The sequence below is a fragment of the Cryptotermes secundus genome, unplaced genomic scaffold (assembly GCF_002891405.2).
Source record: "Cryptotermes secundus unplaced genomic scaffold, Csec_1.0 scaffold602, whole genome shotgun sequence".
Lineage (NCBI taxonomy): Eukaryota > Metazoa > Arthropoda > Insecta > Blattodea > Kalotermitidae > Cryptotermes > Cryptotermes secundus.
This window is the reverse complement of record NW_019739219.1, coordinates 24,992-49,982: the sequence shown is the minus strand read 5'-3', so window position 1 is coordinate 49,982 and position 24,991 is coordinate 24,992.

The window sequence follows — 24,991 nt, the reverse complement described above, 5'->3', positions numbered from 1 at the left end:
TAATATTTTGATGGGGATATACACGTATGAGCCGGTCACAGTAGCCGAGCGGTCTAAGGCGTGCACTGTCTTCGCTCGCTCGGAAGCCGGGATCGTGGATTCGAATCCCACTCAGGGCATGTATGTTTATGTGCGTTTTTCTGTGTTTGTGTACAAGTAGAGGCCTTGCGACGAGCTGATCACCCACCCAAGGAGTCCTACAGTATGTGTAAGATCTAGAAAAACCGAAGTGAACGGAGAAGTTCATGGAGGTAGGCCTAGGCCCACTGGGGCTGTAGTGCCAAGGAAGAAAAATACACGTATGAAGTGTAGTATAATTCATAAAGTTATTTTAAGATTTAATATTTGTGCTTGTTATCCGTGGGGTATTACGTTAATTGTCGACCTCGGTGTATCATTCTATAAGATAGAGGATGTTGCTTCTCATCCCTGAAGATGGAGGCGATATATTCTTCGAATGGTCCAGCTATCTCCGAACTACTTGTTTTCACAACACAGAAGATAGTGCCCTTCAAGATCATCCTTGTGGGAACCTCATATCCAGCACGAAAATTGACAGTTGATAACATGAAAGGAGGTTTATTGCTCGGCTTATTCTTCGACCTGAAGATGGAAGCGATATATTCTTCCGAAACTTCAGTTGACTTTCAGCGCACTACACGGCGTTATATCACAGTGGTACTACAGTTTTACTGTGGATGCCTTACACCTGCAGCAGGCCGAGTAAGGCGGTGAAAACGAGATAACCAGAAGAACTTCAGGACTGCAATTAAATTCGTCGTCGATATTCGGACGTATGCTTGAGTCAGGAAACAGGAATAGCCTAACGCTGCAAATTCTTCACATGCGGTTGTAGGTTTATTTATGTAATTACTCTTGAAGTGACGTGTAGTGTGCACTTGCAGACGCTAATACAGTGTCCTATATCGAGACCGCACTCAACGAACGGAAGTGTGAGCTACCACACGAAAGCAGCTGCACTGTCTGCCTGCTCAGTGCGTTCCGTCCGTACCTTTGAAGCTGCATTGCAGAGCGCTTTAATGGAATCTAAGCTTGGACGTCATGGTTTTACTCATTTCTCTTGTATCTTTGACCACATCCTGTCAGTTCAGTAATATTTTGAACCGAAATCACTTTTCAAAATTACCATCTACTGCAATATAGAGCCATGTAATCCATTCATGAGCCGATGTTTCGTAGGAACGTATTGCCTCCATCTTCGGGGTCGAAAATCATCCGAACAAGATACCAGCTTTCAGTCGGGATAACAATTATATAGGGACAGTAGTCAAGAGGAAGGGGTGTTGCCCAATCCCCATTGACTCGCTACTTTCTCTCGCCCAGCTTTCTGGACTTTTGGACCGAAGAGAGATGAAGTGATAGGAGGTTAGAATAAACTGCATAATGAGGAGCTGGCCAGGTATAATTAGAATGATCAAGTCAAGGAGGGTGAGGTGGGCAGGGCATGTAGCACGAATGGGGGAGACTAGGAATGCGTATAGGATATTGGTGGGAAAGCCAGAAGGAAAGATACCACTGGGAATACCAAGGCGTAGATGAGTGGACAATATTAAAATGAATCTTAGAGAGATAGGATGGGATTGTATTGATTGGATTCATCTGGCTCAGGATAGGGACCATTGGAGGGCTCTTGTGAACACAGTAAAGAACCTTCAGGTTTCATAAAATGCTGGGAAATTCTTGAGTAGCTGCAGAAGGGCTCAACTCCATGAGTAAGTAAGTAAGTAAGTAAACTTTGTGGACTAGCCAATAGGAGCCGACAGCGTGTGCAAGGGCCGGTTTTGCGAAAACAGGTGTATACGGGAGGTAGGAATGTGTAAATCACTCTTGCCTAAGGAATAAACTACGTTTGATGCGATGAAAACTGCTCACAAAACGATACAAGATTTGTTACTAGTGTCTAATCCATTTAAACGGGAATAATACCAGAAAATACGTCTATATAATGAAACAGATTAACCGTGACAGTGCAGTAATGCAGTGCTCCGACAGGACGCTACGTGTGTTGGTTTCAGGTTTTACTAATTCTTCCGGTAGGTGGATCTGTCAACAGTAGAGCCTCTTTCATCATCAAGAATCCTTAATTAAAAGAGATTTATTGGAACATAATTTTATATTTTTCTGTATTGGATGTTATTACTGGATTATGAATAAACGTAGCGAGGCCTCAGATACTCAGTATTTCCAGAGGCGGGCGCGGCTCATGCTTCAAGTTAAACAGATACACAAACCCATGTCAGCGCTTCCTTGATCTGCAACGGGATCTCTGGAGGCTGAAGCAGATTCCCCAGTAACCCGCTAGACGGCAGAATGCTGTGTGTAATGCGTGCAGCATTTCTGTCGGCTTACTCGGATTTGCGACTGGATTTTCTTCTCTTGTTGCTCTCAGAACAGAGAAACACAACTGCTTCGACATCGAAAATAATCTTTACTGTGCTCTTTCTAGAAGGAAACAAAGTATGAACTACCAGCAGCGAGAAACAAAGAGAATCATCACATTAGCATTTAAAAATAATAACAAGCTACACGGAGCTGCGTACTTATTGAGGCCGTTAGGCGTTCAGCTACTCAAGAATTTCCCACAATTTATGACACCCGAATGTTTATTTCCATGTCCGTAAGAAGCCGTCACTGTCCATATCTTGGGTCTGATGAATCCAATCCATACCACACCACCCTGTTTCTCCCTGTACTTAACTAATTAAGTACTACACCATAAACATATGGGGTGATATAGATCCATATTTTCTTGACCTCGGCACTAGTTGGAGATAAGTGGTCAACTTCACGCCCCGGCCGATTTACCCCCGGGGAAAGAGCCCGCGGTACCCATTGGATAGGAGGCTGGGTGGGCCTCTGAGCCGGTCTGAACGATGTGGAGAACAGAATATTCTTGATCTTACCGGGATTTGAACTCCTATCCCTCCGTCGTCCAGCCCGTAGCCAGTCGCTATTTTGAAGAATACTCTCTTCTGAGACGAAACGTCATGTAATCTAATAGATATTTACCGATGTCTCGCAGGAGTAGTTCCCTTTTTCTTTAGAGTAAGGGGACTACATCAGTAGATGTCTGCCAGACATAAAAATATTTTAATAGGAATATAGCATAACAAATAAAACAAACTCCGTGGCTTTAATCCGCAAGCGAACTATATCGACCGAGCGACCGCCGCTTATCGGCGAAGTTGGTGCCAACTTTAGCGGATAGAGGGTTTTGCATGGTCAGCGCAACGAATCCCCACAGCCGTTAATTTCGGTTTTCCAGACCGGAGCCGCTACTTCTCCATTCAAGTAGCTCCTCAGTTATCCTCACGAGGCTTAGTGGACCCCGTTCCATACCCACTACTTCTCAGAAAATCTGGTAGCTCCGTAAATCGAACCTTGGACCTCTGTGTCTATAGCCAGGAACTCTGACCACTAGACCACAAGAGGCGAAATGAAACATAACAAAATAAAAATTATTTGTTGTCAGGTCACGATCAGTTATTCATCCCAAAATATATATTTGTACTCACCACAGTAAAAAGTCCGTATCTGGCGTAAATAGCTGTATTACGTCTCATTTTATATTACGATTATCATATCCTGAAGGCTGTTTCCATTTTCCTGACTTCGCTGTCGGCACAACTTCGCAGCAATAAGTGAAGTTTGTGACCTTGGTCCCCTGTAGGGTCAGGAGATTTCTGTCTTCTGCACAACAATCAAACCGGCTCTGGGGCCAACAAAGCCTTCTTTCTAGTGGGTGAAGAGTGAAGCTAACAACTGACGTTATCTAGTGCCAATGTTTAGAATTTGGCCTTCCCATGATGACGTGATGCCTAATTAAACAACTTTCCTTTTTCTTTTTTTTTTCCTTGGCACTACAGCCCCAGTGGGCCTAGGCCTACCTCCATGAACTTCGGTTCACTTCGGTTTTTCTATATCTTACATATTCGGTAGGACTCCTTGGGCGGGTGATCAGCTCGTCGCAAGGCCTCTACCTGTACACAAACACAGAAAAACGCACACACACAAACTAAACATCCATGCCCTGAGTGGGATTCGAACCCACGATCCCGGTTTCCAAGCGAGCGAAGACAGTACATGCCTTAGACCGCTCGGCTACCATGATCGGCCAACTTTCCTTTACTGTTGTTTATTTGATGTTCATATTAATACTTTTTAGATATGTATTTATTACCTTTGTTGTTTCTCTTCTCTTCATTTTCATGCAAATTAAGGAAAAGAAGAGACAGACGGAAAGGGTCAAGAACATCTGCTTTACTGGAAGATTATAACTTTCTTTTTACTTCGCATAGTGGTGGGTTAAGTCCAGCTGGGTCCACTCGGCACGTCGGCCACTGATTGGCCTATTGTACCTGCCCCGGATGATTATGATGATGGAGAATTTTGTGGAATGGAGATTGGCAAGGGAAAGCGAAGTACTCGGAGAAAAACTGCCCCAGCGTCAGTTTCTCCACCACAAATCCCACTTGACCAGACCCGGGCTCGAATCCGGGTCACCGCGGTGGGAAACCAGCTACTAACCGCTTGAGCTATGGCGCGGCTCTTGCATGGAATAATGCTGACAGGAAAGACAATACCAATGCGGCAAAATTGGGCATGTTTGACGATCAAACTAAAGGAAGAATTTTACGTCAACACGTTTTTTTTCTCTAACGCACACATACACACAACGCGGCTAAGTGTTTCGATGCTAATGAATCATCATCATCAATCCATAAACCACTTTGACGTGATCACTGAAACACGTGCCTATACTTATACGAGTATATTTTGCCGTATTGAATGTTTAATCTTTTAATTCAATTACATGTCAACGAAATTTTGATGTTAATAATTTTAATGTACTTTAAAAGGGGTTGCCTATAATGGATCCATTATGCAGATGTATAATTATTAATATTGCTAACATCAACCATATCAAATCAATAAAATATTGTTATTTACATGCCCCAGATAGAAGCTTAAATTTAAAGTAAGTGCTTTGCAGTGGGGGTGATGTCGCGGTTTCTAAAAATGTATATAAATGATGAAAATTTGTATCAATAAAGAAAACAAAAGTATTTATTATTCGGAAAATTTAAGGATGGAGAAGATCAGTTGGACCGATTATGTGAGAAATGAAGAAGTGTTATTTAGAGCCAGTGAGCAGAGGAATATCCTACACGAAATAAGAAAACGAAGGCTAATTGGATTGGTCATATCTTACGCCGTAACTGCCTTCCAAAAGAAGTTAGTGAAGGAAAGATAGAGGGGCGGATAGAAGTGACCAGAAGACGAGGAAGAATACGTAAGAAGATGCTGGATGACCTTGGGGACAGAAGAGGATATTTTCATTTGAAGGAGAAAGCTCTAGATCGCATCAAGTGGAGGAACTGTTTCGGAAGAGACTGTGGACCTGTCGTCTTGACAGATTACTGATGATGATGAAGCACAAAATCTATAATATTTGAAACTAAAAGAACGTGATAATTTGTATATAATTAAAGAAAACAAAATTGTTTATTAGTCTGACAATTCTTCTGCTGTAAGCACAAAATCTGCAATATTTGAAACTAAAGGAATGCGATTGCAAGCCCAAAGCAAAGAAAAGACTGCACTTTGAACAGCTAAGCTAAGGTGTGGGAGATTCCATCAGTGGCTAATGAGACAGATACATTTTTATCTCGACTTGTCTGATGTGGATGCTGAGAACTGCGGTTTTATCTCTACGCTTGGAATCACTGACTTGTCTGAAGTGGAGAATAGTGATTCGTAATTACATTTGGGTTGAGAAGGAAAACACCATTTACTTTAAATTCTGAACTGTCATTTGAAAGAAAGGCATTATTCAGTACGCTTTCCCAAATACCTCTCCAGTTTGCACAGTGTATGTTCCTTTCTTTGTGGTTTCTCCTCCAAGTTATTACCCTTTGTAGAATCGTGAGAGTCAAGAATAAGAAGAAATCTTCCGGAAGTCTTCCTCTGAATAAAATTCTCCCGAAACCATTTAAAGAAAATCACTGAATTAATGCAGGGCTACTTTTTCTTCATGTACACATTCGATCCATGGGGACGACCGCCCCCCCCCCAGTTCATGTTTCTCATTTTTTTTCCTTAGCACTACAGCCCCAGTGGGCCCAGGCCTACCTGCATGAACTCCGTTCACTTCGGTTTTTATAGATCCTACACATGCGGTAGGACTCTGGGCGAGTGATCAGCTCGTCGCAAGGCCTCTTCGTGTACACAAACACAGAAAAACGCATACAAACATCCATGCCCTGAGTGGCATTCGAACCCACGATTCTAGCTTCCGAGCGAGCGAAGACAGTACATGCCTTAGACTGCTCGGCTACCGTGACCGGCAGTGAATAAGAAAAATATATAAGAATTCAGTTCGTACCTCACAGGAAACAGATCCGAACCCACGATCCCGGCTTCCGAGCGAGCGAAGACAGTGCATGCCTTAGACCGCTCGGCTACCGTGACCGGCTTGTTTCTCCTTTACTCCTTTCAAAATTAGGGATGATAGAATGAATTCTCCACCAGCTTGGCAGCATGCAGTCACTTGTTACTTTCTGTCCCCTCTTGCGAAAAGTAAGAACATGCAATCTCTGGCCCCTTTCTTCGCTGCAATATTTCCGGGTTCGTTTATTAACTGAATAGAGGATTTATATTGAGGTTTATTCAGGAGACTGTCTTCTGTAGAAGTGCTTTGCTTCCAACATTTAAAAAAATTGTGAACACCTTCTGTAATCATTCCTTGTGCCTCGCGGAAAGAAGGAACCAAAGTGTAACGCGCCATTTCTTCCTGGTGCGAGAAATTGTGACTTGACATTGGTCTGCTAGCTGCCTAGCGGTCTGTTTTGTACATGCAGATCCTGAAGCTCATAAAGGCTAAATTTCCGTTTGCTTGCAAGAACAAATTGCGGGTCGAGACCAATCTTTTTAAGTTGGCAATTGCAATTCTGGCAGAGATCCCGTAACACTGTTCTGCCTCCTTCTCTTCCCTGTTCTCCCGGAATGAATTCTTTTTACTACTTCCTTTAGTGCCTCTTCAAACCACTGATCCTATCGATTAACCTCGTCTTTCCGTCTATACTTCCACGGCATGCCACAGCGTCTGTAATCTGAATACATATTACCGTACACATTTGTATTTTATGTCTGCAAGAATAAAATATTTCAAAATGAAGGGGTTTCTTAGTGCGGCTTCTCGCCTGAATTTTGGGAGCAGATGCCGCACCCCATCACGTGACTGACCGAACAGATATATTGTCCGGGCTGTACAAATACGTTGCAGGAAAGAACCCAGTGAACTGATACAAATAGGAGAACTTCCTGTCTGAACTTTGTGTGTTAGGAGGTCGAAGAAAACTGCATAATGAGAAGTTTCATAACTTGTACTCTTCTCCAAGTATAATTAAAATGATCAAGTCAAGGAGGATGAGGTGGGCAGGGCATGTAGCACGAATGTGGAGGACGAGGAATGCGTATAGGATATAGATGGGAAAGCCAGAAGGAAAGAGATCACTGGGAAGACGAAGGCGTAGTTGGGTGGATAATATTAGAATGGATCTTAGAGATATAGGATGGGATGGTATGGATTGGATTGATTTCGCTCAGGATAGGGACCAGTGGAGGATTCTTGTGAACGCGGTAATGAACCTTCGAGTTCCATAAAATGCTGGGAAATTCTTGAGTAGGTGCAGAATTGGCGGCTCCTCCAGAAGGGCTCAGCTCCATGAACAAGTACGTAAGTAAGTATGACCGATTCGGAAATATTTGAAAAGAAGCAATCCTAGACTGTTTTAAAGTACCAGCATTTTACTGCATGAAATTTGTGAAATTAGGAAAATCTTCTATTAAGATAACTGACCTCCAGGGAAAAATTGAACCCAGTGTCAGCCGCATCCAAAGCATGAGTGGCATACAGCCGCGATGTTCTGCATTGCCAGAGTACAGAGTACCTTGGGCTCTGTATGGAAAGAGCGAACTCCCATATCACTAAATGGAAGATAGGCAAGACGAAGGAAAACGTATGTTGTTTGGTATTACAAAGAGACACAGCGGGGAACCCCAGCATCTGGAATGTGAAGCACCTGTACTGGAAACGCAGGCAGCCAATATCCGGCACGTCACTACCGGAAACCGGCTCGAATTCTCATCTAGAAGATCGTGTACAGTAGTTGTAATACTCGAGGAACGGGCCTAGAAGCTGATGTAAAGTAAATAAGGCACAATATGTTCTTCGGGACAAACCCAGCTGCCTTGTACGGATTCACCCTTTGTTAATCGCAGTTTACTTAACGATGCCGTCACATAATGTAATATCAAATAAGTGGATTGTAGTGAAAACTGGAAATGAAGGAAATGCTCTTTTGCTTCAGTTAATACTTTAAACTCCAGTGGTACAACTCTGCAGTCTACCCACAGAGTGATTTTGTGTGTTTCATGTGTTTCTTAGCATGAACAACGATTCTTTCACTAAACAGGTTCAACCGGTTGGTCTTTGTAGAAGAGACTTAATGCGTTTCCTGTGAGGTACAGATTGGATTTGTTAATGTTATTTATATGAAATTCGGTCCTTTAAAGTAGGAAGTCTGGCCCCTGTGGATGCGGGTTCGAATACCTTAGCCGTAGCCCCGCGAGTCGTATAAGGAGACGGAAAGGGAACTCCGTGCCTGGGGCATAACAGAGCCACCCTGTTCCTGGGGGATATAAATACGAGAACCTGGCTCCACGTTCGGGGAGTCTCGAACCTGTGACAGTACAATTTGTTCATGAATTCCTAGGTATTCTGACCCGAGTATGACTGCGCTGGCGAGGACCAGCCGCAATTGTAATCTCTCGTCAGAGAGGGCGCCCCACATCAACACATCCACAGCTGTCTGATAGTAACAAGAATCTGGTCGTGGGCCCCACATGGGGCTTGACACCAAGACAGACAAGCCGACTGATCGTTGGTAGTAACATAAATTTGAGTTTGATTTTGACTCAGTCTCTGAAGGGTTAATTTTGAATTCCGTTCTTTATTAATTTTTCCTTTGTTGTATGTCTTTATTGTTTTCCTGTATTGTGGCCTGATTTAATGCGTTGTCCAGGAGTTCACTTGGAGGGGCTCAGAAAGATCACGAAATACACCAGTTGAGGAGGTCAGTACCTCTTCCGAATTCCTTGCTAGGCACATCCCGGACGCAATTAAGAAACGCTGTAGCCTTGTGACGTCGGCTCATGTCCGTGGTCTGTGTGCTCACTTCTCCTCTCTACTGTCTCTACTGTCTCTACTACCCCCCTCTCTCCTTCCCCTCCTGAGCCGACTTAGCGGCCTAACGAGTCGAGCTAAGGGCTTGGCTTCCCAACCGTTGCAGGGGTAGGTTGTTCTCATTTCGGACCAACGGTCGAGGTCATCCTCGACCGTCCAAATTGATTTTTCTATGTGGTATTCTATCTTAGAACAGCGAACTCTGCAATCATTCTGATAAAGGTATTTACATCATGTTTGTATTCTTTCTTTATTAATATATTATAATTATTCTTTGTTAATATTTGATTTGGCTATTTCTGTTTGGGTATTTCCGCCTTGCTGATTTCTTTGTCCTCCCCTGCTCGCCCTGTCCTGTGATCACGAGAACCTATACGCACCCTGAAGGATCCTCTGTAGGGTACCTACGCTTCAGCCTGAACCAATATGCTCACGCCTTCTCTGTAACCATTACAGTTTTTTTTCTCTGTCTCTCTTCTCGTATTCCTTTACGCTATTTTTTCCTTCCCTGCATTTTGTTCATTTTTTAAATTTAATATCTTGTTTGTCTTTCTTTTTCATTTTCTTTCGCTCTTTTTTTGTTCACAGCTGTGCGTGTGTTTCTTTTCGTTATTTCTGTCACAGTTTGATCAGGGTAGTAAAGTTATGTCATATAAAATGCAAATAATATTGTCTCAACTTGGAAGCGATATATTAATCAGCCCCTTCCCCCCCCCCGACAATATTTTTCTGTTTGCTTAAATAAAATATTGCCTGAGTTGACGGTAACTATGATGAAAACAAATGTGTTTCATGTGTTTCATATTTGAACAGAGCCACGTCCTTGCCCTTTGTAATCACTTAATCTTCCTCAAGTGTTCTCATAAATTCGCAATCTTCCGTGTTCAAGATGTTGCTTGCAGTATTGCAAATCTTAGAACGAAGCTTTGACGTCAGCACGAGTTGCATAAAACGTTGCTAAGCAATTATAAGCCACGGAACATAAGTAGACATTTCATCTGTGCTGCTGCTGCTGCTTACCTTAGTGCATTAATATTAATGAATTGAGTTCGGCACATTATGGTCCGGCGCTCATTTGAAATTCAAATTTAGCCCACCAGCGGATTTCTGATGTATTCCAGTCCATGGGAAGGTTCTTAAAGTGCCACATTTTAATGTGTTAAATTATAAGCTCTTGAGGTAAGCAGAAATGGGGCAACGAAGAAAAATATTCAGATAAAAGTAAAAACTAAAATAAATAGAAATATCTGGAAACAAAATTGTAATGCTTTATTTTTAGTAAGGTAAGATAAAGTTATCCCTGTAACAGATCGTGAAGGCCCATAGAGTTGTGAGACGTCGTGGCTCCCACATTTTCTAGATAATCGACTCACAGATGGCAGTGAGGTTGTCAACTTGACGCGCCCGCCGCCCTTTACAACCCCCCCCTCAGGAATATTCCTGGTACTCATTTCTGTTAGAGGCTAAGTCGACCCCAGGGCCATGGTACAGCTGGAAGAATGAGGTCAATTGAAAAAATTCAGTTACCTCATTTGTACCGGAAACCGCGACCTTCCGGCTTGTAGCATAGTGCCTCAACCAACTACGTTACCGCATTTTCTGCCTTATTTTTAGTGCGGCCAAAAAAATATGAAGATAATTTGGAGGTATCACAAAGTAATATTAGCAGACTCAGTAGAAAACCTGCGAGTGTGTAATTTGTCTGTGTGTGTTATTGCAGTAACACGGCCACCGGATGAAAACCCATTTGCAGTTTAATAATAATAATAATAATAATTCCTAAATTGATATAAGAAATATATAAGCACATAGAAACGATCTCAGCAGACAAATTAAAAGCATTCAATAGCAGATACATTTATTAATGAATAGGAACTAATAATTAGTTTTCAGAATTACGGGATTTTTGGACTTTTTCCATCGTCCGGTATTCTAGAGACTAGAAAATACGACGTTCCGGAAACTGGATTTGCTTCGTCCTAAAGTGAAGGGGGGAAGACACCTACTCTTTTGAATTCCTTAGAAAGAGCTACCTCAATCAATGATCGAGGTTAGCTCTATCTAATGGACCCTTCCCTCACCTGAAGACAAACAGATCCAGGTTCCGAATCGTCGTGTTTTGTAGCTTCTAGAATACCGGACGATGGACGAAGTCCAAAAACCCAGTAATTCTGAGTGTTATACTTCATCGTCAGAACCATTTAGAATCTAAGAATTACTAGATTTCTGGGTTTTGTCCATCATCCGGTATTCTAAAAATCAGAGAACACAACTTTTCGGAAATTTAGAAAGAGATTAGCTCTTGCTAATGGACCTAACAGATTAGATATCTCCTCTCTGACTCGAAGACCGTAACAGATCTAATTTCCGAAACGCTGTGTTCTTCAGTTTTTAGAATACAGGACGATGGACAAAGTCCAAAATCCCAGTAATTCTGAGTGTTATACACCAGAACACTTTAGAACCTACCAATAGGACTGTGAAAGACATAAATGCAGAAAATATTAAGTTTTCTAAAATTACGAATCAAAAAGCAAGATAATTTATCGAAAACACTCTGAAAGTATGGCAACAAAGATGCATGACATATAATCTCTCCCTATTCACCTATATCCCAATGGTATCGGGAGTTCGTCTTGAGAATCCAGCTCGGCTACAGTGACCGGCTGAGAAGCCTCTGTCACTGAAGTATTTTTCAGCCTCAATCCGCAAAGTTATTTCGCCAGCAGCAGCATTTCGTTCTCGCTAGTTTTCACGCTGCTGTTCCCAGTCACCTCCAACTAGTACCGAGATCAGGGAAACGTGGATCTATAAATCCACTCCCCCACACGACTTCATGACATAAAGCTTAATGAGCTAAACACGGGGTCAGCTTTACCTTGTTAATCCCATTCATCCACTGAAGCAGCTGCTCCACGTTTACAACCCAGACAAGTTCACGCAACGTAACTTCAGCAGTTGCTTTCAAATTCTTTCGGAATTCTTTTGGTAAAACAGAAAATTCAGAACATGCTATAGACTGAGGAGTTTTGAAGTCATCACTACGGTGAATATCAAAATTACGGTCTCGTGTCATGTGACATCTTGTAGCTTGATAAATGGGCTCTTTCTTTCATGCGAATCTCTTCTATCATACACGCGCAGGGAACAGGTTGCTCCAAAACGTTTGTAACTATTGTGACATGACGCCTGAAAGCCAGAAGAGCGGAGCAAGAGTAGACCTTCATTGTTAGGCAACGACTAGGCGAACAGGTTCCCGTGGAAATTAACTCCCGAGTAACAATGGAAGAACTACTGTTTCTATGCACCAGCTTGGTGAGCACACCTCTATAACGATAGAGGAATTGTTAGGAAAGGGTGTTTTCTATTTGGGCCGCCCCGAGGCTGTATAACGAGGATCTCAGGCAGCTGAGAGATAGAACTGAGAGAACCTCTGGACACGGCAGGAGAATATGATGGAGAAGAGAAAAGACAGTGTGCCATGTAGTGGTTTGTGGAGTCATCAATCCAAAACCCGTCTATAAGTCACGCACACCCCTGAATACGTGAAACTATCTGCCAAATTCCAGAGTGATCCATCAGAACCGTTTAGAATCTAATTCGTACATGACGTAACCTCACAGAATAGCCACACTATAGTGCAGGCGGTTAATCGCTTGCTTCCCACTTCGGCGGCCCGGTTTCGATCCCAGGTCAAGTCATGTGGGATTTGTGGTGGATAAAGTGGCGCTGTGGCTGTTTTTTTCTACGAGTGCTTCAGTTTCTCTTGCCAATTCTCATTCCACAGACTGCTCTACACTCATTATCTATCATCCGGGGCTGGTACAATGGGCTAGTTAGTGGCAGCAATACCAAATGGAGGATAATATTAAGATGAATCAATGAAATAAGATTGGGTCGCAGGTACTGGAACAACGGACTCTTGAGAACACGACAATGAAATTTCAGGCTCCATAAAATGGCAGCTTCTCATTTAGTTACATATTTATTAGGCTGGTTACTTATTATCTCAGACTGTGTTGCTTCGAATGTTAACATGATTAACGAATAGTGATTTGGAAAGAAATAATCGTGATCTAGTCGAGGCACTAACCTGGCGTTTGGTTGGAGTGACTGAGGTAAACCACCAGCCACCACAGTCAAGAAAACCTATGTACCAGCCCAGATACAAAGTGAGAACCTCTCGAATACACGTGTTTAGATTTACCACTATAGCAGCGTTCACGGCCTATGTCTCTCATTGAAGTTAACAGTAAGGAAAGGGTCCCTTGTTGGTAATTGAATTGTGGTTACACGTTGTTCTTGGGTAATATTGGAAATATCGAGCCTCGTGCCGTACAACAGCGCCTCTGGTGAGAGAAGGAACACAAGCAGCCCTCCTGCTGCTGGAGGAGGCGGTGTCGGTTTACCCACGAGGCCCTGCCCCGAAGCAAATCATGCCCCTATTTTGACAGAAGCTCTCGTCTGTAACCCCCCCCCTCCCCAGCTACCCTTCCCCCTGCTGTGTATACCGACCCTGCATTTCTGGGCGTCATAAGAGATTTATCGATTTATCTTCGTCTCGCTCACACCCTTATAAATAGACTAGCTGGGATATCCGTTCTTCGCCCGGGGTTTTCCTAAAAATAACTTCATTTGAATAATCAAATTAATAATTTACTGCATCATACGTCATAAGTATTTTATTTATCACTGGCTCTACAGCCCCCTTGGGTCCAGGCCTCTGATTTTCAGTTTCATGATCATTTTACAGACGCTAGGCCTCCTTGGACGGGCGATCAGCCCGTCGCAAGGCCTATAACTAAACACAGGACAACACAAACACAGAATAAACGCATACATATACTAATCATCCATGCTTTGTGTGAGATTCAAACCCACGATACCTGCTTCCGAGCGAGCGAAGAGAGTACATGCCTTAGACCGCTCGGCTACCGTGACCGGCACGTCATAATTATACTCTTATTTAATACTTTCAGGCTTTATATTAATTGCCTTCGTGCCGGTTTCATAAACTCCATAATGACTAACCCTGCGATATGAGCCCTTTACAGAGAGACGAAGGCGCACTGCAGGAAACGTAAACGGAAGTGCGAGGTTTCATCTTTAGGGTAGAACATGAAGCTGGAGACAGTTTACAACTCCGAAACATTCGTACTGTTCTGACAGATAATAAGATTTCACACTCAAGAAAACACAAATATTTAAAGTTTGAAATATTCACACATGCTTTTCAATTGACCTAATCCTTCCAGCCGCACTATGGACCTGAGATCGACTCAGCCTCTAACAGAAACAAGTACCAGGAATATTCTTGGAATGTTCTTGGGGGTAAAGGGCGGCCGGCGCCTAGGGCTGACAACCTTAGCGCCATCTGTTAGCTGATTGTATAGAAAATGTGGGAACCTCAACATCTCACAACCCTATGGCCCTCCAAGGCCTGTTAAAGGGATAGCTTTACTTTTTCCTTTGCTACTGATGGTTAAGTATAGGCTCCAAAAACGAAAAGACGCAACTTGATGTATCATTTCTCTTATTTACCGCTGTGACTTCGCAAGGTGACAGCTAACTAACTCAGTCGAGCTGAGTCCTTCTTGAGAAACTAGATCATCTACTTGCCTTCTCCAAATCCTACCAACACATTATAAGCATTCCGTTTATCCCATATTCATGCTACATGTTTAGCCCATCTCGTCCTCCTTCACTTCATTATTCTGATTATACTTGGCGAAAGAGTACAAGTTATGAGACTCCTCTTTATGTACTTTCCTCCAGCCTCCTTCCTTCTTAGGTCCGAATATTTTCCTCAACACACTTGCCTGGTGGAAAATGCATGCATTAAAAAGTCAAAGTTATGTTACGACCGACGGTCAGTCGGCCAGGCTGTCTTGATGTCAAGCCCCCGTCTGGACCCCAAGACCAGACTTTTGTTGCTGTCAGATCTTTGCGGCTTTGTTGGTTTGGGGCGCCCTCTCTGGCGAGAGGACAGGTCTGTCATTTACAATTGCTACCGGCCTTCGCCAGCGCAGTGATTCTCCGGTCAGAGTCCCGCGGGATTAATGTCCATATTTTACTGTCTCAGATTCGAAACTCCCCCAACCTATAGGATTATGTCCCCGTATTTGTATCCCTCAGGAAGTGGGTTCCCTTTTCGTCGCCTCCTACCACTCGCAGGGTTATGCGGAGGTATTCGAATCCGCCTTCACGCCGGGCTTGGCCCATACAAGTACACCATGTGGGCAGAATGCAATGTTCCAGTATATTGAAGCATGTGGTACATATTGTCACGTGACAGATTGTGACTATAGACGAGTTGATACAGCCCGTGACCGCAATTTACAGTTTTCTGTTATGCACACACTAGTGTCCACAGTTATGTCTCACTGTCGTTACTTGCTAGCGGCTTCCAACGGCGGACGTTCCCTTTCCTCGGTGTCCCCGGAGTCTCATCGGCCTCAGCTACCAGCTTCTAACAGCAACAGTTCTGTGAATAACTTGCTTCTCAAAGTCAAAATGAAATACACAGTTCTGCATAAATACAATTTTGGGGGTGATGACTGTGTTATGATGCTCTCGGTGTCTAGACTGTTGTGACATGTTGCGCTATGGATGACGCCCCTCCCCTCCCTCACTCCGTTACACTATGTACCATCTAGTGGTGTGATAATTGTTGAATAAGAAATTTGGAAAGATCTCTAAGGTACTCTACTCGAGGTACTATCCCTGCATTTGCCTGAAGAGACTCGGAGAAACTGCGGAACAACTCATTGTAGGTAGCTGGTATTTCTGCCGATAGTCGAACCAAGAACCTCACAGATACTCTTCTAGGTACTCGCCTACCTGCTTGCTGAACTAGCTCTTCTTAGCTGAAGACGGAGGCAGTAATTTCCTCCGAAATGGCGATAAACTTATACCAGTCTATACGTCGTCAGATCCCAGAATATAGCGCTCCTTACAGTCAGCGCCGTTACACTTTCAGACGTCACGGATCTTGTTCGCACAAGTTCACGGCAACGTCCTTTGGATAAGAAAAGTGTTATGAAGACAGGAAGAAAAGAAAATGGAAGTAGAAAAAAGGGGTAGGATCTAAAGGAAGGAAAAAGTGTAAAAGCCAAACAAAAAAAGCAAATCTATCCCTGTAACGGGCCGAGGAGACCCATAGTCTTGTGAGACGTCGAGGATCCCACATTTTCTAGAAAATCGGCACACAGATGGCGGTGAGGTTGTCAGCCTTGCGGGCCGGCAGCTCATTGTCTCCTAGAAGATTCATGGTACTCATTTCTGTTAGAGGCTGAGTGGACTTCAGGACCGTAGTGCAGCTGGAATGATTAGGTCACTTGAAAGCTGCAATAACCTAATCCCAAAGAGAGATGAAGTGACAGAAGTTTGGAGAAAACTGTATAAAGAGGAGTTTCATAACTTGTACTCTTCCCAAGTATAATTAGAATGATCAAGTCAAGGAGAATGAGATGGTCAGGGCATGTAGCACGAATGGGGAGAAGAGGTATGCATGTAGGATACTGGTTGGAGAGCCAGAAGAAAAGAGACCACTGGGAAGACCAAAGCCTATGTGGATGGACAATATTAAAGTGGATTTTAGAGAGATAGGATGGGATGGTATGAATTCGATTGATCTGGCTCAGGATAGAGACCAGTGGAGGGCTCTTGTGAACATAGTAATAATCTTTCGGGTTCCGTAATATGCTGGGAAGTTCTTGAGTAGCTGCATGAGTGAGTGAGTGAGTGAGTGAGTGAGTGAGTGAGTGGGTGAGTGAATAACGTCATCAGGAACTGAACCCGAAGAAAGAAGGAAGAAACAAAGGAAATGGTGTTTGAGAAAAGTGATTAGACCTACACACAAACGAAAAGTGAGAGCTTGAATGATAATCGAGTTTTTTTTTTTTTTTTACTGGGAAGTGTCTTAATTCCGAACCTAGGGACTTCATGATGTATAATATGACTTCAGGTATTTTGGTACAGAGCTGAATATCCGGTCAGTGCATTGCCTCTGTATACGCAGTAATTGACTACGGACGGACGGATTGATTGGTAATCAAATGAAACATGAGAAATATTTCCAAAATACTATATTCTTTGTGAATGTCATTGCCTGAAAAACGAGACTATGTAATTGCACGAGGTTTGCTATATTTGATAACCAGAATGAACATGGTAATTGTGTAATGAATAATTTTATTAGGTAAAGTACAGGATTGTTCTCACCTGTTCCAAACGGANTGTATACTACAGATTGCATAATAAAATTGGGAGTCTTAAAAAAAAATAAAAAAAAAAAACCTGTTCCAAACTGTAACCATAATTACCTCAATGTATGCCATGGAAACCTGCCTGTGATGATTATATTTTAACGTGGATGGGGACAGAGTTGCTAGGTAACTGACCGTTCGAATACACGCAAGGCAACAATGAGAGTGCGGCATTTTCTATGCGGTCTGCGCCATAACCTTTGCTATGCGATCGCTCGGTAAACACGTTCCAACAATATAGGTTGTTTTCTGCGTGGTCAGTGCGGAGGATATACAGGATATACAGTGATTGAGGCTAGCTCTTTCTAAGGGACTCAGCTGAGTAGATGTCTCCCCTCACCTGAGTACGGAAACATCCAGTTTCTGAAATACTATGTTTTTACTTATTTATTTAGAATCCGGACGATGGACAAATTCCGAAAACCCAGTATCTCTGTGTTATACACCATCGTCAGAATTTTGTAGTATCTAAGATTACACTATGTCATTATGTTGGTATGTGTATGTACAGGGTTTGGAGTGTATCTAAAAGAGTTTTTGGCCTATGTCTGAAGCTGGTTCCTCTGATTGTCCACTAGATGTGGCCTATATCTGCGCAAGGTTTGGGCCGAGTAACAATTAGGCTTGGACTATTTCTAAACTCAGGTTTGGCCTTTTCTGATCCAGATTTCGCCTGTGTCTTAACCACATTTGGCCTGCGCCCGAATTAGTCTTGGATTATATCCGAACCGAATTTGGCGTGTGTATAATTCAGGCTTTACTTATTCTAAATGAGGTTTGGGCTGTGTCTGAATTAACCTTCGGCTATATTTTAACCAAATTGGCCTGTAACAACTAGTTTCCACCTACATCTCAACCAAGTTTTCCACCCGCATCTCCCTCTGCTTTCTCCTTGTATCATGCTGATTTTTTTGCTTGATTTTCTCTTCGATTAGAAAGAAGCAGTAAGTTCCTCCGAAACGTCGGTGAACATCTACAGAACTACACCCCTATATCCCATATTATTTTAATCTTAATATGAATATATTCCATGCAATCATATGTACATGTATATATAGGCTTCTAGATACATACAAAATTAAGGACCTGTACAGTATATAAGATATTATGACGTGCTGCCTGAAAGCCGGACTATATGACGTCCATCGCTAGTCAACGGCTAGCAATTCCTAGGCAGCGAAGCCTAGTAAATCGTTGCCCGGAAATGAAAGTGTAACAGTGGTGTTTCCACCATTACAAACGAATTGTTTGAGACAGACACGTATTCCAGCGTTCGTTGCATAGCAGCGGGCGAAATTAACCCTTCGACAAAGTGTTCCCTATTCAGTCCGAGTGCAGGATATAACAGTTCATATCCGGCTAGAACAGAAGTCAGTTTAGCTTCGACGAGGGCTGAGGATCGTTGAGCTCCGAGCAGAGCAGGAGACACTTCACCAAGATCAGCCGTGCAAGTAATTAAAATAATGAAGAGGAAACGTCTAACGACGTTTTAAGTTGAGAATAATTGTAAGTGTGCGTGTAAACAGCGATAGTCCAATAAACGTCTTAGCGAAATCTGAAACATGCGTAAATTTCTTGTCACGTTGCCTAGCAAACACGCGACAATATATATATATATATATAGACACATAGACATATATAAACCTACATATGGGCAGACATCTACAGAGACTTACACAAACATGCGGTTAGACGCTGGCTTTCCACCGCGGCGGCCCGGGTTCGATCCCGGGTCTGGTCAAGTGGGATTTGTGGTGAACAAAGTGGCGCTGGGGCTAGTTTTCTCCGAATACTTCGGTTTACCCTCCCAATCTTCATTCCACCAAATTCTCTATCATCATAATCACCCGGGGCAGACTACAATAGGCCAGTCGGTGGCCGTTGTGCCGAGTGGACCCAGTTGGACTCCATCCCCCACTAAGCGAATTAAAAAAATACATAAGCACGTGTATGTACATACATAAACACACACATAACTTCATGGAGATACCTATTTGGAGTACCGTCGGATGTTGAACTATATTCTAGTGCGCAGTCGCGTGGGAAATAATCATAACACGGAGTTAAATGACTCGGTTTCAGTACTTTGATTGCCTTAAGAGAAAAGTCGAGCCTAATTTCCGATAGAAATGACTAATTCTCCTACTCTGTATATCTTAATTGTCAATTGATTGGAATTTTAATTAACAGTTGTCGTTCGCCTCGGGGAGAAACGTCGAATTGTGTTAAGTACTGTCAGTATCCCTGCCACCTGCAACTGATCAGCTGCTGATTTCGGGAATGTTCACCTCTTGTCTGTTCATTGAGTTTACAGCCAGTTCCCTTAGTGCAGTTCCTGCGAGCCCTCTAATTGGAAATCACATGCAAAGGGCCCTTCATTCGAAGTCTGCGGTATTCTTGTAAATGCATTGAAGTTGGTGACTCGAGTTGCCAGTCGCTACTGCATTGCAGAACAGAAAGATTACTAGGTTAGCGAGAAAGAGTGCCTTGTGGCGCACTCTAACGTCGGGTTCAGAAGGTGCAAATTCCGGGTTTTATGTTTCGTCCTCTCAGATAAATTATTCTGAACTCTAAATGGGAGATAATCTATTACATGCATAGAATGCATAGAACATATAGCACGGAATGATAGGATGTTTTTAAATAATGAATTGGATTTAATGTACAAATAAATTGTCGTGATCTCTTCTGACATGTACCAGACACTACTTGGAGGAAGTGAGGAATGCAATGGCTTCCGAGCAGAGAAATTACCCAAGATTCTCTTGAACTAAAGTAGGAATGCTGACCACCTGATACGAGGGCGTGATAGATGCGTATATCATAAAAAACAGATTACAACTTCCACGGACAAATTTACTTATGAAGAAAAATGTTCACTTCTCCATGTCGTCCTGACCGCCTGTGGGGCCCACCTGGTCTCCTATACAGTGGATACCGGGGGTTCTTTCCCATGGGTAAAGTGTCCGGGGCGTGAAGCTGACCACTCACCTCCAACTAGAATCGAAATCAATAAAACGTGGATCTGTACTCCACTCCCCCATAAGTCTTTATGGCTTAGTGCTTAATTAGTTAAGCACAGGTACAACTTTACATTTGCCTTTACTGTATTTCAACGCTTTTGAAATTTGGATTGTTGTGAAACGGTTCATTAGTTAAAGTATTTATTAACGTAGTGATTACATTAGTCACTCAATTAATTAATTATGTAAATACACATATATGTATTGACTACGGGCTGGGCCACTGTGGAACCGGGATTCGATTCCCGGCAAAGGTAGCGATTTTTCTCTTCTCTACAAAGTCTAGTTTGCCTCTGCGTCTCACGAAACCTAACAGATTAACATCTGGGTTCTTCCTCTGGAAAAATTGTGGGGCAGATACATTCTTCCAAATAATTTACAGTTTTTGAGTCCTCTACCATCCAAATATATGCAACATCGGTACTGAAAGTGTCATTAAACCCTTCACAACTCCGTTAGAACAGAAGCTGAAAGTTCATTACACATAATTCTAAAGCTCGCCATTACAGAAGTAGCATTTGATGTTCTAACAACGGTGATTATGAAGAGTTGTCATCTGGAATATAACGCCGTATAGGCCGTTGAAAGTCAACCAACGTTTCGGAGGAATATGTCCCCTACATTTTCGAGGTCGAAGAGTAAATAAAGCAGAAAACCACCTGGTATATTCGCCATTATAAAATATCCTACGACGGTTTAATCCACCTCATGATTCTTCTTAAAATTCTTACTATTTTTTTTCTCCAGTGTCCTTTTCCACCTCAGAATGGCCATCCTCCAAGAAGTTTCTCCAGGAATATTTAAGAAATTTATCAGTATGCAGTCAAGTTACAGAACTAGTACTGTTGATTATTAACTGCACTGCACAGCATAAAAATATTTATGCAAGAAAATCATACATGCATTTCTTGCATTCTTGTGAGAACTAGTCCAACAGTCGTAGCTTATTTATTCCACGAATTGGGGAGACGAGGAATGCGTATAGGATATTGGTTGGAAAGCCAGAAGGAAGGAGACCACTGGGAAGACCAAGGCGTAGGTGTGTGGACAATATTAGAATGGATCTTAGAGAGATAGGATGGGATGGTATGGATTGGATAGATCTGGCTCAGGATAGGGACCAGTGGAGGGCTCTTGTGAACACGGTGATGAACCTTCGGGTTCCATAAAATGCTGGGAAATTCTTGAGTAGCTGCAGAATTGGCGGCTCCTCCAGAAGGGCTCAGCTCCATTAGTAAGTAGGTAAGTATAGTCAGCAGACGTTTCGGAGAAAAATGTCACCTTCGACTTCAGCGATATAACGCCATGCAGTCTGCAGGATGGATAATGTTTAAAACCACAAAACTTCTATTAATATACCATCGTCACAAACTTTTAAATCTTACTTTAAACACCCCTTGTTCATTTTCGATTCATGTTCCAAAGCTTCCGTTAATTATAAATAGTTTTGCAGTCGTGGATATAAAGAACGCTCTCTTCTGGCATGTCACGAAATTTTGGTACATGTAGACTAACATTTCAGACAAACCTCTTCTACTGTCCAGATGGACTCAGCTGGTTCCTCCGAAACTTTGGTATCTAACTACACGGCATATCAAACAAAAGAAACTCCATGGCTTGAATCCGCAAGCGACCGACCGAGCGACCGCCCCTTGTCGGCGAAGTTAGTGCCAACTTCAGTGGATAGAGGGGGTCTCGTGGTCAGCGCAACGAATCCCCACGGCCATTAATCTCGGTTTTCTAGACCGGAGCCGCTATTTCCTTGAAATATCTCCTCAGTTATCCTCACGAGGCTGAGTGGGCCCCGTTCTAGACCCAATACTTTGTCAGAAAATCTGATAGCGCCGGGAACCGAACCCTGACCTCTGGATCTCTAGCCAGGAACTCTGACCACTAGACCACAGTATTATTAAAGAAAACTTCAGTCTTCAGTTTTATATAATATTTTACTCTGCATTTTCTGAGCGAGAAATTCCGAGGAAAGTCATGTTTCGCTGTATTACGAGGTACATTGCTGAAGAGATTCCGTTTTGTATACAGCGAAATGAACTAAGATGCACAGTAGGTCTTCGCAAGCTTTATTACTGAGACTGCTACAAGTAACCTGAAGATATTTAAAGTGCTGCATGCGACCGGTGCGTTTTAGTTTGGCGCCACTGTCAACCGGATGTTGATGCCACTCACTGAATTCGATTGTATTTTATGTAATTCTGAGATATGATATTGTATGATACTACCATCTCTCTACTACAGTTATAACCATAATACTCCACATTTTAGTCCTACTTGCTTCTGACTGAAATCTCTCTTATTACCATCTCCAGTGAAGTACTTCCTGCCAGCTGGAGGAATAATTTTGTGCTGTTAAACCTCTCTTCCAACAGAAACAATTGAATCTCTCAGGAATACGAGGAATATATACACGCAGGAGTTTACATACTAGAGACTATTATGAAAATAAATATATCGTTAAGTTCCATTTACGTGAATAGAACTCGCTAATGGAGCACTTCGCCTGGTGGTGTGATAATAATTCAAAATATAATACAGCGCATATATTAGTACGAGCTTTGCGCACACACTTGACTCAATACGTGAACATATGAACAAATGGCTGATTAAGGAAGATGAAATTCTATGAACATTTCTCGCACACTACATTACGTCATAACTTCAGTTCTGTTATTCAGAGTGTAATGTTGCCATCTTCAGTGGAGTGAACTTCAGTGCCCTCTACATGCTAGTTATTTTACCTAGACTCGGTCCATAATTCTAATCTTATTTAGATACGATTTTATTTTATGCTTCGGCATGTCCTCATGTTTTTCTATTTGAATACTGAAATTATAATATCATTTTATTTTTCCGATATGTGGGTGACTATAGACGGGGTATGGATTGCTGAATAGATTTATTAACCACTTACATTTCGTAACTACAAATACCTATAACAGTATCGCTGATCTTCACACTACAAATCACTACGCTGAATATATGCTCCAGCCCGCAGTGTCTTCACTAATCGTTGCTTGGTAACGGCTCTCAATAATGGAGACTTTTCAGGTTCTGTGCTCACGTTGTTACTGTGCGGCGAATAACCCATAACTGCCCTCTCAACTTAATTACAGCGCCATCTCTTCTCAGCCTCCCTTGCAGAACTCAGATCTCGACTGAAATGACTTAGAGTCAAAGTAACATGTCGACTGGTTCTTTACCACAAATCAGTTCGTCTTCGCTGCAAGTCCCTTGAGACTCACGACAATTTATTTCAACTGAACGTTTGTTATAATATTTATGAAACATCCTCTCTGACGAGAAGATGAGTCTGTCGTTTACGATTGCTGCTGGTCCTCGTCAGCGCAGTCATTCTCGAGTCCGAGTCCCGCGGGATTCATGATCGTATTTTACAATATCAGATTCCAGAATCCCCCAACTTGGAGGGTCAGGAACAGGGTGGCCCAATTATACCCCTAGGCCCAAGGAGTCCTACCGAATGTGTCAGATGTAGAAAATCCGAAGTGAACGGAAAGTTCATGGAGGTAGGCCTATGCCCATTGGGGCTGTAGTGGCAAGGAAAAAAAAACTTATTTCCAGACCGTCCCTCCGAAAATGCTGTTTTATATTTAACATTAAGGAAACTGGGAAAACGAGACGCTAGGTATTCATGGTATCCTAACTGGTATTCGAACTTTGAGCCTCTTGTTATAATGAAACCTGCCTAGAAATGGGACACATCATGATGTAATGCTGGTTGAATCTCAGCTTGCTATTCAGTCGTTTATGACTGAATTGGAGCTCATCACTTTAATGACAGCAATTATCCGACTGGAATTTAATAGCAGTTTCCATCCTACGTGTAACGTGTAGTGATGCATGTGGCATTGCGCATTTCATGTGCAATTTTACTTCAATTACAACTTTCAAAATGAGATTCCCATATGGAGTTTTATACGCAGTCGTTGCCAGAAAGTGAATACAACTTCTGATGTTTTAATTTGGCCAAATTTGAACTGTAATGAAGCTGCAACGAAAATGTCCATTAGAATTAATTTTATGATTTAGATTTAATTTTGATAATAATAATATAATTATCAAATTTTACGGGGACACGCGGTAGCATAGTTCGTTGAGGCATTATGTTACAAGCTGGAAGGCCGAGGGTTTGAATCCCAATGAGGTCACTGAATTTTTCAATTGACCAAATCCTTCCAGTCGCACTATGACTCTGGGGTCGACTCAGCCTCTAACAGAAATGACTATCTGGGATATTCTTGGGGGGTAAATGGTGCCCGGCGCATAAGGCAGACAACCTCACCGCCATCTGTGAGACGACTGTCTTGAGAAATGTGGGAGCCTCGGCGTCTCACAACTCTATGGGTCTCCACGGTCTGTTACAGGGATACCTTTACCTTTTTTACCTTTTACTGGGTTTT